General features: G+C 47.2%; 1 protein-coding gene across 2 annotated transcripts in view; it reads right to left on the reverse strand.

Moving 5' to 3' along the window:
* Positions 1 to 10,030, reverse strand: part of Scamp5 (secretory carrier membrane protein 5) — a 26,969-nt gene extending 16,939 nt beyond the window's left edge. The window contains exon 1 of one of the 2 annotated variants that reach the window (XM_005369449.2): positions 9,895 to 10,030. The gene's annotated coding sequence lies outside the window, so the exon portion shown is untranslated. Of the gene's footprint in view, positions 1 to 6,621; positions 6,642 to 9,894 lie in introns of those variants that run through there. The other variant, XM_013354593.2, reaches the window with a different exon arrangement.
* Positions 10,031 to 13,525: the final 3,495 nt, after the last annotated feature.

Below are 13,525 nucleotides of genomic sequence, written 5' to 3' on the forward strand. Positions count from 1 at the left end.
TTAAAAAAAAAAAAAAAAAAAGATTCTGTCTTCCCTACCCTTCCAAAACAATAAAAATAAAAATCTTGAAGCTAGAGAGATGGCTTTGTGGATAAAGTATTTGTCACACAGGCATAAGGAAAAGAGTTTGGGTCCCCAGCACGCATGCAGAAGCAGCTTGGATGAGGGGACATACATTTAATTCCAGAGCTGGAGGCAGTGACAGGTTATCCTCGGGGCAAGCTGGCTAACTACCCTAGCCAAATTGGCAAGACCCTGCCTTAAGTAGAGAGGAAATGAGAAGGACACCTGACATCAACCTCCACACACATGCACACATACATGTGCATCCACACACATGCACATTATAAAAGAAACCTGTCAGGCAGTGGTGGTGCACACCTTTAATCCCAGCACGCGAGAGGCAGAGGGAGGCTGATCTCTGTGAGCTCGAGGCTGAGTTCCAGGACTGGCTCCATAGTTACTGAGAAACCCTATCTCAAAAACCAAAAAATGATAGATGGAAAGATTAGATAGATAGATAGATAGATAGATAGATAGATAGATAGATAGATAGATAGATAGATAGATAGATAGATAGATAGATAAAAAAGAAACCCTTCACATTGAAAATGCCATAGGGGAGTGGTGCTCACCTTTAACCCCAGTTCTTGGAGGTAGAAGCAGGAGGATGCACGGGCAAGGCCTCTGGCTACATCACTGTGTTTGAGGGCACACTGGGCTCCAGGAGACCCTGCCTTAAAAAAGACAAAATGGAAAAGAAAAAGGCAATATCAGGGCCAGAGAGATGGCTCACAGGGTAAGGATTCTTGCCACCAGGCCTGATGATTTCAGTTCAATCCCCCAGAACTACAAGGAGAGAACACATTCCTTCAAGTTGTCTTTGGACCACATGAGCCAAGGCATAAGCACACGCACCAGCCCAAAACACACACACAAATCAGTAACTTTAATTTTTTTTAGATGGAGTCTTACTATATAGCCCTGGCTAGCCTAGAATCACTATGTAGACTAAACTAGCCTTGAACTTGCAGAAATCTGCCTATCTCTGCTTCCTAAGGGTTAAGATTAAGGCATGCACCACCACACTGGGGAATTTTTTTTTAATTTTTTTGATAATTTTACATATGAGTACTATATTTACATTACTCCCCCTTCCTCCGTGCCCCTTCATGTTCATGGCTTTTTTTCTCTAGTATTCTCATACATGTATATATGTGTATATGTATAATATAAACACAACGGCCTGCTGAGTACATTTATTGTTGTTCATATAGACATGTATTTAGGGCTGACCACATGATATTAAATAACCAATTAGCTCATTCCTAGGGAATACTGATTCTCCCTCCTAAGAATTTTTTTTTAAAGAACAAAATTAAAGTTTGTAAGGCACATACATATAAACCTTGTGCTTGGGACAAAAAGTTAGAAATCAGGAGTTGAGGCCTTCCTAGACTACTGTGAGACCTTGTCAAAAAAAAAAAAATAGCCAAGTTGGAGACGGTGGACAAAGGCTGAATTCCATCCTCAGACTCCACACAAAAAATCTGACTCCAGGGAGGGAAATGGGAGGCGGTGGCGGGGAGGAGGCAGAAATCCTAAATAAATAAATAAATAAATAAATAAATAAAGAAAGAAAGAAAGAAAGAAAGAAAGAAAGAAAGAAAGAAAAGAAAAAAAAATCTGACTCCACAGGGTTGTCCCCTGACCTCCATATCTACCCATAGATATATCATGTGAATGCACATGTATGCACATGCACACACACACACACACACACACACACACACACACACAAACTCAAACCTTCCATAATCTACTTCCTCAGTAGCCATTCCTTAAACTGCCCAAGCTTTAGGACTTTCAGTTGTTTCTATTTGCTATGTGGTACTAGGGATCGAACCCAGGACCTCGCGTATGCTAATCAATGACTCTATTCTTGAGCCAAACTCCTAGCCCCATCCTTTCCCTCATTTTTTTTTAAATATTTATTTATTTATTTATTATGTATACAATATTCTGTCTGTGCAGGCCAGAAGAGGGCACCAGACCTCATTCCAGATGGTTGTGACCCACCATGTGGTTGCTGGGAATTGAACTCAGGACCTTTGGAAGAGCAGGCAATGCTCCTAACCACTGAGCCATCTCTCCAGCCCCCTTTCCCTCATTTTAATGTATACTTATATATACATCACAAAAATGAGATTATACATGCTGGGTCATAATCTGAGTTTTTGAGACAGGGTCTCACTGTGTAGTGCTGGTTGGCCCAGAATTCTCATAATCTGACATTTTTTTCTACTCAAAAAATCTTATTTTGTTTGTTTGCAAGTATGTCTATGCATCTTGTGCATGCAATGCCTGTCAAAGCCAGAAGAGGACATCAGATTCCCTGGGATGTGGGTTAGAGCCAGTTGTGAGCTGTCACGTGGGGGCTGAGAATCAAACCCAGGTCCTCTGGAAAAGTAGTCAGTGTTTTTAATCACTGAGCCACCATTCTCTAGCCCCACTCAACATCTTATAAAAATGTTTCAGCAAAACTCTCCCGAGAACCCTGCACCTAGACTAGGGCATGCAGTCTCCTTTCCCTACGTGTTCTTCTCTCAATGATCGAGCTTAGGTTTATATGAAAATCATTTCTTAGCTTTCTTTTGTGTGTGTTTGGGTTTTTGTTTTGTTTTCAAGACATGGGTATCTTTGCGCAACCCTGGCTGTCCTGGAACTCACTCTGTAGACCAGAAGGGCCTCAAACTCAGATCCACCTGCCTCTGCCTCCTGAGTGCTGGGATCAAAGGTGTGAATACTAAATTTTTTTTAATATTTATTTATTTGTTATGTATACAATATTCTGTCTGTGTGTATGTCTGCAGGCCAGAAGAGCGCACCAGACCTCATTACAGATGGTTGTAAGCCACCATGTGGTTGCCGGGAATTGAACTCAGGACCTTTGGAAGAGCAGGCAATGCTCTTAACCACTGAGCCATCTCTCCAGCCCCTGAATACTAAAATTTTAAAGCCAGATTTGTTGACTTTAATCCCAGCCTCTGTGAGGTAGAGGAAGGGGGTTCAAGGTCATCTTTGGGCTACAGTTTGAGTTTGAGGACATCCTAGGTTACAGAAGAGGAGAAGGGGCTGGAGAAATGGCTCAGCAGTTAGAAGCAGGTGCTGCTTTTGCAGAGGACCTGAGTTTGATTCCCAGCATCCACATCAGGAGGCTTAGAACCCTGTGGAACTCCAGATGTACAGAAGTCTGCGTACCTCTGGCCTCCAAAGGCATCTACGCTCACATTCATAGATCATGCACAGATGCACACATATAACTGAAAAGAATAATATCGGTCTTTCTGTAAGAGGCTCACACCTGTAACCCCAGCACTTGGGAGGGAAGCTGAGGCAGGTGGCCCTGAGTTCAAGGTCAGCCTGGACAACAGGAACTAAGGAGCAAGACACTTCCTCAAAAAGAAAAGAAGAGAGACAGAGAAAAAGAGAGAGTGCACAAATAATACAGAAGCTGGGAATGTGCACAGACCTTTAATTCCAGCAGCTTTCTGAGTTCAAGGACAGCCTGTCTACGTAGTGTGTTCCAGATCAGATGGGGATACATAAAGAATCCCTGCTTCAAAAAGCAAACAACAACAAAGGAGTAATGCAGAACCCAAGGACCTCGACCCAGTTTCTTCCGACATTGAACACAGCCAAGTGAGCAAAACACCCAAGACTGTCCATACAGACCTCACAGCTGGTTCAACCCATACACAAGCTTCCCGGCCACACTGAGATGATTCTCACTGAAGAGAACAAAATGTTCCTAAGCCAGGAAAGGAAAGAAGAAAAGAAAGGAAGAAAGGGAAGGAGGGAGGGGAAGAGGGGGAGGGAGGGGGAAAAGAGAGAGAGAGAAAGAGAGAAAGAGAGAGAGAAAGAGAGAGGAAGAAGAAAACAGAGGTTTGCCATGACAGCTCAGTGGCTAAAGGCACTTGCCACCACCTGCGTTCCCTGGGACTCACACAGTAGAAGGAATAAACTGGTTCCTACAAGTTGTCCTCTGACCTCCATATGTATGCTGTATGAAAAAAAAAAAACCTTATTTTAAGCAGACTTATTTAATGTGTTTAGGTGTTTTGCCTGCATGTATGTCTGTGTACCATGTGTGCACAGTGTCTGGGGAGGAGAGTATCAGATCCCCTGGAGCTGGGGTAACAGATAACTGTAAGCCACCAAGTGGGTTCTGGGAACTGATTTGCTGCAGGTATGTATGTTTAACACATGCATGCCTGGTACCTTCCACAGTCAGAAGATGGTACTGGAGCCCCTGGAACTGCACTTACAGAGTGGCTATGAGCCACTGTGTAGGTGCTGGGAACTGAACCCAGGTTCTCTGGATGAGCAGCCAGTGCTCTTAACTACTAAGCCTCCTCTCCAGCCCCAAGAAAAATATTTTTGAAGAGGGAAAGAAAAGCTTTCCTATTAATGAGTACAGATCTATCTTAATCTTTTTAATGACCGGCTAACTAGGTCAACAATGGCCACGGCAGTGGAGCAGTCAGGTGTGACAAGGACAGACCTAACAGTCGGAAGGTCACAGCTTCAAGGAAGCGGTAGAGTAAAAGTCATGCTGCCAAGAAACTAGGAAAATATGAGTGAGAAGAAGTAAGCCTAGCAGCTGAAAGGCCAGCTCAGTGGTTCAGAGCACATCATGTGGCCCCTAACCTTTAACTCTAGTTCCAGGGGATGTGACACCGCTGACCTCCATGGGCACCTGCAGTCACGTGCACATGCCCCACATGCAGATACACACACCTCCACATAATCAAAACTAAATCTTAAAAAACAAAATCCAGGCTTGATGGTGAATGCCTATCGCAACACTTAGGAGGAAAAAGCGGGAGGCCAGCCTGGGCTACAGAACAAGAGCCCATATCAAAAGCAAACAAAACCAGGGCTGGGCTGTAGTTCTTTGTCTGCACAAGGTCCAGAGTTCAATAGCTAACACCCTACAAAATGGGTGTGGTGGAACACACCCGTAATTCTAGTACTTGGCAGGTAGAGGCAAGAGGATCAGTTCCAGGTCGTTGTCAGCTACACAGTGAGTTACAGGCCATCCTGAGCTACATGAGAACATCCCTATAACCCCCATCTCCTACAAAAAATGAGGCTGAGTTGAGCCTGGACTACAGCATGAGACCCTGGTTCAAGAAACGAGCAAAACTACAACAGATATAACACTGGGCTAGAGAGCTCTCTTCCAGGTTAGGAATCTTAACTACATCTACCAATCAGGAGAAAGATAGCAAAGAAAGCAGTAGAGAAGCTCAAGATACTGCGGAGGAGGGGAGAAACTGATGGGCAGAGGTACTCCGGGGGACACGAAGGGTCGGTATCCACAGTACCGAGTAGGCTTTTCCACAAGGCTATTCTTTACTAGAATTCAAGAGATGCATGAGGGTGTTGGCGGCTCATGCACTGGGGAGGTAGAGGGCAAGGCCAGCCTGGTCTACAGAGCGAGTTCTAGGGCATCCAGGGCAGAGAAACCCTGTCTTGAAAAACCAAAAGAGAGAGAAAGAGGCATGAAAAATGCCCAGTGTTGTTGAGCATGTGTACAATCCCGGCACTTGAAAGATGAGGAAGATCAACATGTACAGGACAACAGCCTGGGCTACGTGGTGAGGCCCTGTCTCAAGGAAAACAGAGTGAGAAAAGGAAGAAGAAAGGGCTGGAGATATGATACAGATGTTAAGAGCACTGGCTGCTCTTCCAGAGCTCAATCCCCAGCACCCACATGGCCGCTCACAACCATCTCTAACTCCAGTTTAGGGGATTCAAGACCCTCTTCTGGCCTCCAAAGGCACCAGGCAAGCAGACAAAACACTCATGTACATAAAATAAAAATAAAATTTTAAGATTCTTATTTTTAAAAAGAACACAAGGAGAGGCAGAAGGGCAGGAACATGGGTATAGCACTGCCTCCCTTAGGACACCCTGATCACTCTCTACCTGAAAAAGAGACTTTGGGAAAACAGTGCAGTTTGGACTATTCCTGCCATGGCACTGACTGCAGAGCAGATGAGAATGAGGGAAGAGTGTCCAGGCTTTCTAGGTGACACAAGGTGATGACTAAGACAGGACACGCTGCTGGAAGCAGAGTTAGACTGTCCTGGTCTGACGGTCTCCAGAAGTTTCCCTCATTCTGCGTGTAGAATCCAGAACTGGGGCTTCTGGGTAGGGCATGTAGGCAAAACGGCCCAGTGATTGAGGGCTTGGAGACCGAGGACACAGACGGGCACTGCTCATGCAATAGAGAAAACAGAGATGTTAGAAGACAGCGGGTCCCCTGTCCAGCCCTGTGGCCCACAGCGGGTAAATCCCTGCAGTAAGTGACCCTACGCCAATGATAACAAGACTCAGGCTGGGCTGGAGGAGGCAACCTTCCCTAACAGAACGGGATATGGAATGAGAGCCTGCTCTCGCAATAAAGTCCTCCAGAAAAAAACCGAGGAAGACCAGCAGGAAAGGGAGTTAAAAACTGAATTAAAGGAGCCTCAAGGGAGGATGCTCCCCTGATTCTGGCTCCAGCCTGACCCTTATCATGGACCCCAAGTTGTTTCTCAAAGGCGAGCTCACCATGACGGAGAAGTCAACAAGCCACATGGGAATAATGCAGGGCAGAAGCCTGGTTTGCCTGCTGAAGGTAAAAGCAGAGTTAAGTTAGGGCTCAGAAGGGTTACAGGAGGATGAAATCACAGAAATGGGAGTCTGCAGGGTTTGTTGTCCTTAGGACAAAACTGCCTTTTTCTTGGGGGAGGGGATGATATAGGCGTGAGGGAATGGGTGATATAAGATAAAGAAAATGCTGGCTTTTGTAACCAAAGTTCTTACATGGAGAAGTAGCAATTTGTTCCTCAAGTGAGAATCCTTTGTAACTGGGGGCATGTTACATTGCTCCCGAAAAATACGGGTTTAATAAAACATCTTATTATCAAATAAAATACCAAATATAATCTGAAATTTGTTTTGTTTTTTGTTCTAGTTTGTTTTGACACAGGCTCTTGCTAGGTGGCCCTGGCTGTCCTGAAAGTCACTACTGAGACCAAACTGGCCCTGAAATTTCAGCAATCCTACCTCAGCCTTCCAGCTGCTGAGATTACAGGGACACATCATTACATCTGACTCCGTGTAAGCTAGACTGTAATTTATTCAGACCCTTAGAGTGACTGCTCCCGCGATAGTAAAAATAAGGTGCCTGGTAGACGGAAGGAAGTCAAGCCTGGCTTCCGGTCCAGCCAGGAGCCTGGGACTACTTAGTTCCAAGCGCTCCCAGCTTGCCAGCAAAGGCCCCTCATCTTCTGGCAAAAGATGGTCATTCTTCTATTTACCCACAGCCTATAGGCAAGATGGAAGCTTTACTTCCTGTTCTACCTCTGACCCCTTTATCCTTGTCTAGAGTCTATCTAATCCATCTGTAGTCCCAAAGCCCCAAAACTGTGAATCACCCTCAGAAAACAGCACCCTCCTGGCCATGCTACCACGCTGATGACGCTGTAGTGGCCTCCTACAGATCCTGCACCTGGCATTTGAAGCTTTACACCAATCAGCTACAAATACCCCCTCCCCAATAGCCTGTTTCTATACCACAAGCTGTCCAGTTTCTATCACCCAGAATATCATGTCTAGCCACCTCGGTGACCTCCAAACCAGCAGCCCTATCCCCTCGTCTCACACCTCTTCTGGGAAGCTTCCTAGACATCCCTGTTCTGCAGCCTACTGCAGAAACTCTACAGCAGTCACTGGGGGCTTAGCTCACTCAGCCTGTCTCTCCTTCGTCCCTCTCAGATGGAGGCTATTCTGTGTGGATTACAGAGCCTTGCTCAGGAGCCCGGGTTGACTTTAAATTTCCCCCAAATCCTCTTGCCTCGGTCTCCCAACTGCTGGGATTACAGGCATGTGCCATCCCACTGAGTTCCATATCATCTGGAGGTTGAGCACAGATGGTAATTTCCTCCACTCCTTAGTATGAAGTTGGTGGGAACAGGTCCTGCAGTAGGGGAGGTCAGGTCCATGGTGGAGAGGAGGTTTCAGATCAGGCCAGAGAGGCCCATATTTAGTACCTCACACTTGGATACCCTCCCAGGGTACGGGAGTGGGAAGATTAATGCCTTCCCCTAGACAGGCGAAGGCCAGCACTTCTGTTAACCCAGCCGCATCAGACTTCCTTCAGGAAACTTGAGTCCAGACTGACAGCAAGGCAGGAAGCGCAGCCTGGAGAGGAAGTCTGGTGGGGAGGAGGCCGGATAGGCAAAGAGAAGAGGGAAAAGGAGGAACTCGGAGGGTTCTTCTCAAAAAGAACACACCACCTCCTCAAGGGAGGTCACTACTTAGTCCAATTATTTTGTCCCTCAGAAAGGGTTAACAGAAAGATACACAGAGAGAGGAACCAAATTGTTCGGCAGTGACCAGCCAGAGAGAGGGCTAAAGAAACAGCCACACTAGGGCTGGAGAGATGGCTCAGTGGTTAAGATCACTGGTTGCTCTTCCAGAGGACCCAAGTTCGAGTCCCAGTACCCATAAGGCAGTTCACATCACAATCGTCTATAACTCTAGTTCTAGGGGCTCCTATGCTGTCTTCTGTCTTCTGAGGGCACTGCATACATACATGCAGGCAAAACACCCATACACATAAAGTAAATACAATTTTTAAAAAAACTTACAAGAAAAAAGAAAGAAAGAAAAGCGAGTCGCAAAGCCCCTAATAGAGAGTTCCCCTCCACTTCCTGTGGCCCGTTCATGACATGGTTCTCTCTCAGCAATAGAGAGTTGGCTGCCTGTCTTTCCAAGTTTCCACAGAACCTAAACTAGCAACCCCAAGCAAAATCTCTCTGCCAACCATGCCTCTGCCAGAACCATTTCCCCTTTCACAGCCCTGACGGTGAAGACATAATGGGTAAAGTACAGGCTGCAAATTTCTCTAGATCACCCCTCCCCCAGACACACCACAGACAGGCTGGGGGGAGCATCTGTTCTTCACTCCCACCCTGGACTTGGCCCATACCACCACATCGAGAAGCCCTCTCTTGCTCTGCCTCCTTCCAAACCCCACCTCCAGGTAGTCCTACTGACAGCTCATGCCTCTCCTCTCTGTCTCCTGCCCAGGCCTTTGCTGAGCTCCTCAAGCTGGAACAACGCGCAGGTTTAAGAGGCCTTGGACAGTCCATTTTCAATCCTAGTCTTATTGACTCCCCCGGCCTCCAGATCAGGAGAACCCCAAGGCAAGGACAGAGATTGGTTCCTACACGTCTCCCCTCCTTCCTCGTGACCAACTGGTGACAAGGTTGGATGCGCTACATCCAGCACCCCTATCCCACTATCCAAAGCCTAGGTAGTATCCGAGCCCTAGTCAGTACACCCATCCCCCCCTCCTCCGAAAATCAGGCTGCTCAGACCCGCGGTACAAAGGTCGGCCGCCCAGAGGTGAGTACAACTTGGGTCCACCTGCAGGCGCCTTTAGTGATACCACGGTCACCCGACCCCAGCTGCCTCCATCCCCGGCCGCATGCGCCATCCCAAAAGGAGGGAGGCCGGTTTCCAGAGAATGCCAGGTAGAACTGGGGGTTGTGGAGAAGAGGGCCCAGGCGCCAGCATCCAAGGGTCTGACGTCACCCAAATCCCGGGCTCTCTAAGCGGGGACAGATGAGAAAACTGGGGGTGGGGAAGAGGGTTTAGGGCTGCCCCGAACAGGAAGGTCATCTCGACTCCCCACTTCTCCAGCACCTCGGCTTGCCCCCTCAAATGCAAAGGGACACGCTTTGAAGGCAAGAAACCGGAGCGGCGGGTGCCTCTCCAGCCCAGCTCACAGTTTCCCTGAAGAACCCTCCTCGGGTCTCCAGGCCCAGGACTCACCAGCCCCGACCACTCCGCTGCAGAAAAGCAGTCGTGTTGCACCGCGCTGAGCTGCGCTGCACGCGGCGATGAGGCGCGGAGCCGGCCGCCAGCGGCTCCCGGATTGGGGGCGGGGAGCGTGCGCGCGCGTCCGAGGCGGGCCCTGCGCGCTCCCGCGACACTGTGCCTGCTGCAACCACTCTCGCGAGATTCCCACTAGGCTCCTAGGGCCATTCCACTGGTGCTCGCGAGAAGAAAAGCTCATTCGTCGTCTTCTCACACCCGCCCCCGCCAGCCCGCCCCCTCACCTTGCAGGAGCTGTCCAAGGTGCTAGATCCTTGGCCATGCCTCGTTCAGGTAGTAGGCACCTTGGGGGACGAGAGCATAGTGAGTGCATAAAAAGGAGAGACCAGGGTTGGGAGCCTGGTGCCAGCAACCAATGCCTCAGCTTCCAAACTTGTAAAGTGGGAAGAATAAACCCCATATCAATCTCAGGAGCCCCTGGGATGTACTAGGAAAGAATAAGAAACAGCTTGATGAAGGGCTGGAGAGGCGGCTCAGTAGTTAAGAGTACTTGTGCTCTTGCTAAGGATTAGGGTTCAATACCCAGCGTCTATAGGGTGGCTCCATAACACCAGTTCCGGGGGATCCAACAGGCATGCATGTGGTGCACACACATGGATGCAGGAAGAACATCCATGCACATAAAATTTAAAAAAACCTTTAAAAAAAAAGAATTAGATAACTGATGAAGTAAGAAGTAGAGATAAAACCGGGCATGATAGTGCACACCTTTAATCGCAGCACTGAGAGCCAGAGGCAGGCTGAACTCTGTGAGTTTGAGGCCAGCCTGATCTACATAGGGAGTTTCAGACATTTGGAGCTACTTAGTGAGACCTTGTCTCAAAAAAAAAGAAAGAAAGAGGGGTGAGTATAGAAAGTTACATAAAGAAGCAGAAAGAAAGCAGGTGTGTTGATTCACACCTATAATCCTAGCCCCTGCAAGACATGGGCGATGTGAGCAATGATGTTCAAAGCCAGTTTTACCTACATAGCAAGCTCCAGGCTACCACGGATACACAATGAGCTCCTGTTTCTAAATAAATGTATAGGAATAGAAAGAAAGGGAATGGCTTTGAAAAAAAGCAGAAAGAAGAAAGAGGTAATAAGATACAGATGTGAACAGCAAGAATGAGACAAGGTCAAGGTAAATGGATAAAACTCGGAACTTGTGTGGCTCTGAGACGACTGGAGACACAGAGCAGTGAGTAGGAAGACAGATGGTTACCGTGAGTGGTGCTTATATAGCGAGCCCCTGTGGGCTCCACAGCCAAGGCCATTCCCCATCCTGCCAACCAGTTGCTTCTGCCCCTCACCCACACCACCCTGGGCCTGGATGAGGGTTTCAGTGGGTGGGATACACTGCAGGGATTCTTTACCCAGAACAAGGGCCCATTGTCTGGCTCTAGGCTGCCAGAACGGAGGGGGGGGGGCTCAGTCCCACAGCTGGCATGAAAGGGGAGGGAGCAAAGGAAAGCAGACAAGAGCAAGTGCAGAAGAGGCAAGAAGGGCTGAGAGGGGCTGGGCTGAGCAGGAAGAACATTAGCCACTAGGCCGACCAGAAAGAAGAATCCTGGGTGACAGACAGGACAACTGGGTTCTCTTTTAGTTCTGTCCTCAGTCCACCCACATGGCCCCTAATTCTGTATAGTCCAAAGAATGTTCTACAATAGCCATGATTTCCATTTCAATTATTGTATTGTTATTATTTTATGTCTATCGGCGTTTTGCTTGCGTGTATGTCTGTGCATCATATACGTGAAGTCAGAAGAGGATGTGGGAGCCCCTGGTACTGGAAACGATTGTGAGCTACCATTAGGGTGCTAGGAATTGAACCCCAGGTCCTCTGGAAGAGCAGCCAGTGCTGCTAACCATGGAGCCATCTCTCCAGCCCCTGTGCTCTCAGTTCCAAATGAGTGAGTATATTAAGTGGGTAGTCAGCCAAAGTAAAATAGGAAATGGCAAGGAGCAGATAGAAGCATCATCAGATCAGGTGCTGACAATGCCTAGCAGAGACCAGCTTCCCCCACTGAGTGTCTCCATCAAAGAGCTTCTGGCTTTCTGTTCACATTGTAGGCAGATTTAGACTACACTACATTAATTACACTACATTAATTAACTACACTATCCTAAGTATGTTGCAGAATATTTGTTTAACTATGCAAAGATATGCTGCTGTTTTTCCTTGCCTGCCTGATTAGTCAAATAAAAACTGAATGACCAATAGCCACTTGGTCTTCTTGTGGAACTCATAACTGGGAGTAGGGGCTATCTCTGACTCTTACTGGCTTTTGAGACCCTACTCCTCACACGTGGTCATCTTGCCCAGCCTTAATACATGTAGAGATGCTTAGTCTTACTGCAACATGTTATGCCATATTTTTGTTGCTACTCATGGGAGACCTGCCCTTTCCTAAACAGAAATGGAAGAGGAGTGGATTAGGGGGTAGGAACAGAGACTGGGGGTTGGGGAGGACTGGGAGGAGAGGAGGGAGGTGAAACTGTGCAGGATGTAAAATAAATAAATAAATTTATTAAAATAAAAAAGAGAGAGAGCATGAGATAGGAAGAATGACCAAGCCCAAATTCAGAAGACAAAAGAAAAAGAAAAGAAAAACAAAGGCAGAAGACTGTTTTTTTCCTAAAACATTGCACCCTCTGCACTTCCGTGAATGGAGGGGAATAATGGTGTAGTGGTGATAGTCTTTTAAACAAACATTTATTTAACCAGCATTTGTCGATCACCTACTAGAAGAAGCAACACAGGACAGTGGCTAAGAAGATGGACAGGAAAGACAAACTGCCCCTTCCGGCAGTGTAACTGGGAGCAAAATGCTCACTTCAGTGACTTGCAATTATCTGCATATGTGAAACAGCAGTAATAATCACAGGACGCACACTTCAGGGGTTTGTGAAGATAAAATGAATTAATATGCTGTCTTAGTTTCTTTGCTTTTGCTGTGATAAAAGACTCATTCAAGGGCAAGAGAGATAGATCAGCTAGTAAAGGACCCTACCACCAAGCCAGGGCCCAGAATCCATGGGGAAGGAGATAACAGCCTCCCAAAAGTGGCAGGCACATGCGTGTGTGCACACACACAATAAATAAATAAATAAATAAATAAATAAATAAATAAATAAATAAATAAATAAATAATGTATGCTTTAAAATATTCTGACAAGGGCTAAAGAAGTGGCTCAGTGGTTAAGAGCACTGGCTGCTCTTCCAGAGGATCCAGGTTCAATTCCAGCCTCCACATGGTGGCTCACAACCATCTGTAACTCCAGTTCCAAGAGATCTGATGCCCCCTTCTGAACTTGATGGGCACTAGGCAAGTATGTGGTACACAGCCACACATGCAGTTCCAGGATCCCTTCCATCATGACAGGGGAGTCAAGGTATAGGGCTTAGAGCAGCTTCCTCCTCTGGATGGACCACAGCCTGAGACTGCTCCCCCACAGAGTCTATGGATCCCACAGAGATTAGGTAACCAGCCTCCTCTTCATTTTCGGCATATAAGAAATGAGCTGAATTTCTAGGCAGTTGTTGGTGAGTCTCCATCCGAGTGCACAGCCTATCAAGCCCAACTTC

The sequence above is a fragment of the Microtus ochrogaster genome, unplaced genomic scaffold (genome assembly GCF_000317375.1).
Source record: "Microtus ochrogaster isolate Prairie Vole_2 unplaced genomic scaffold, MicOch1.0 UNK49, whole genome shotgun sequence".
Taxonomy (NCBI): domain Eukaryota; kingdom Metazoa; phylum Chordata; class Mammalia; order Rodentia; family Cricetidae; genus Microtus; species Microtus ochrogaster.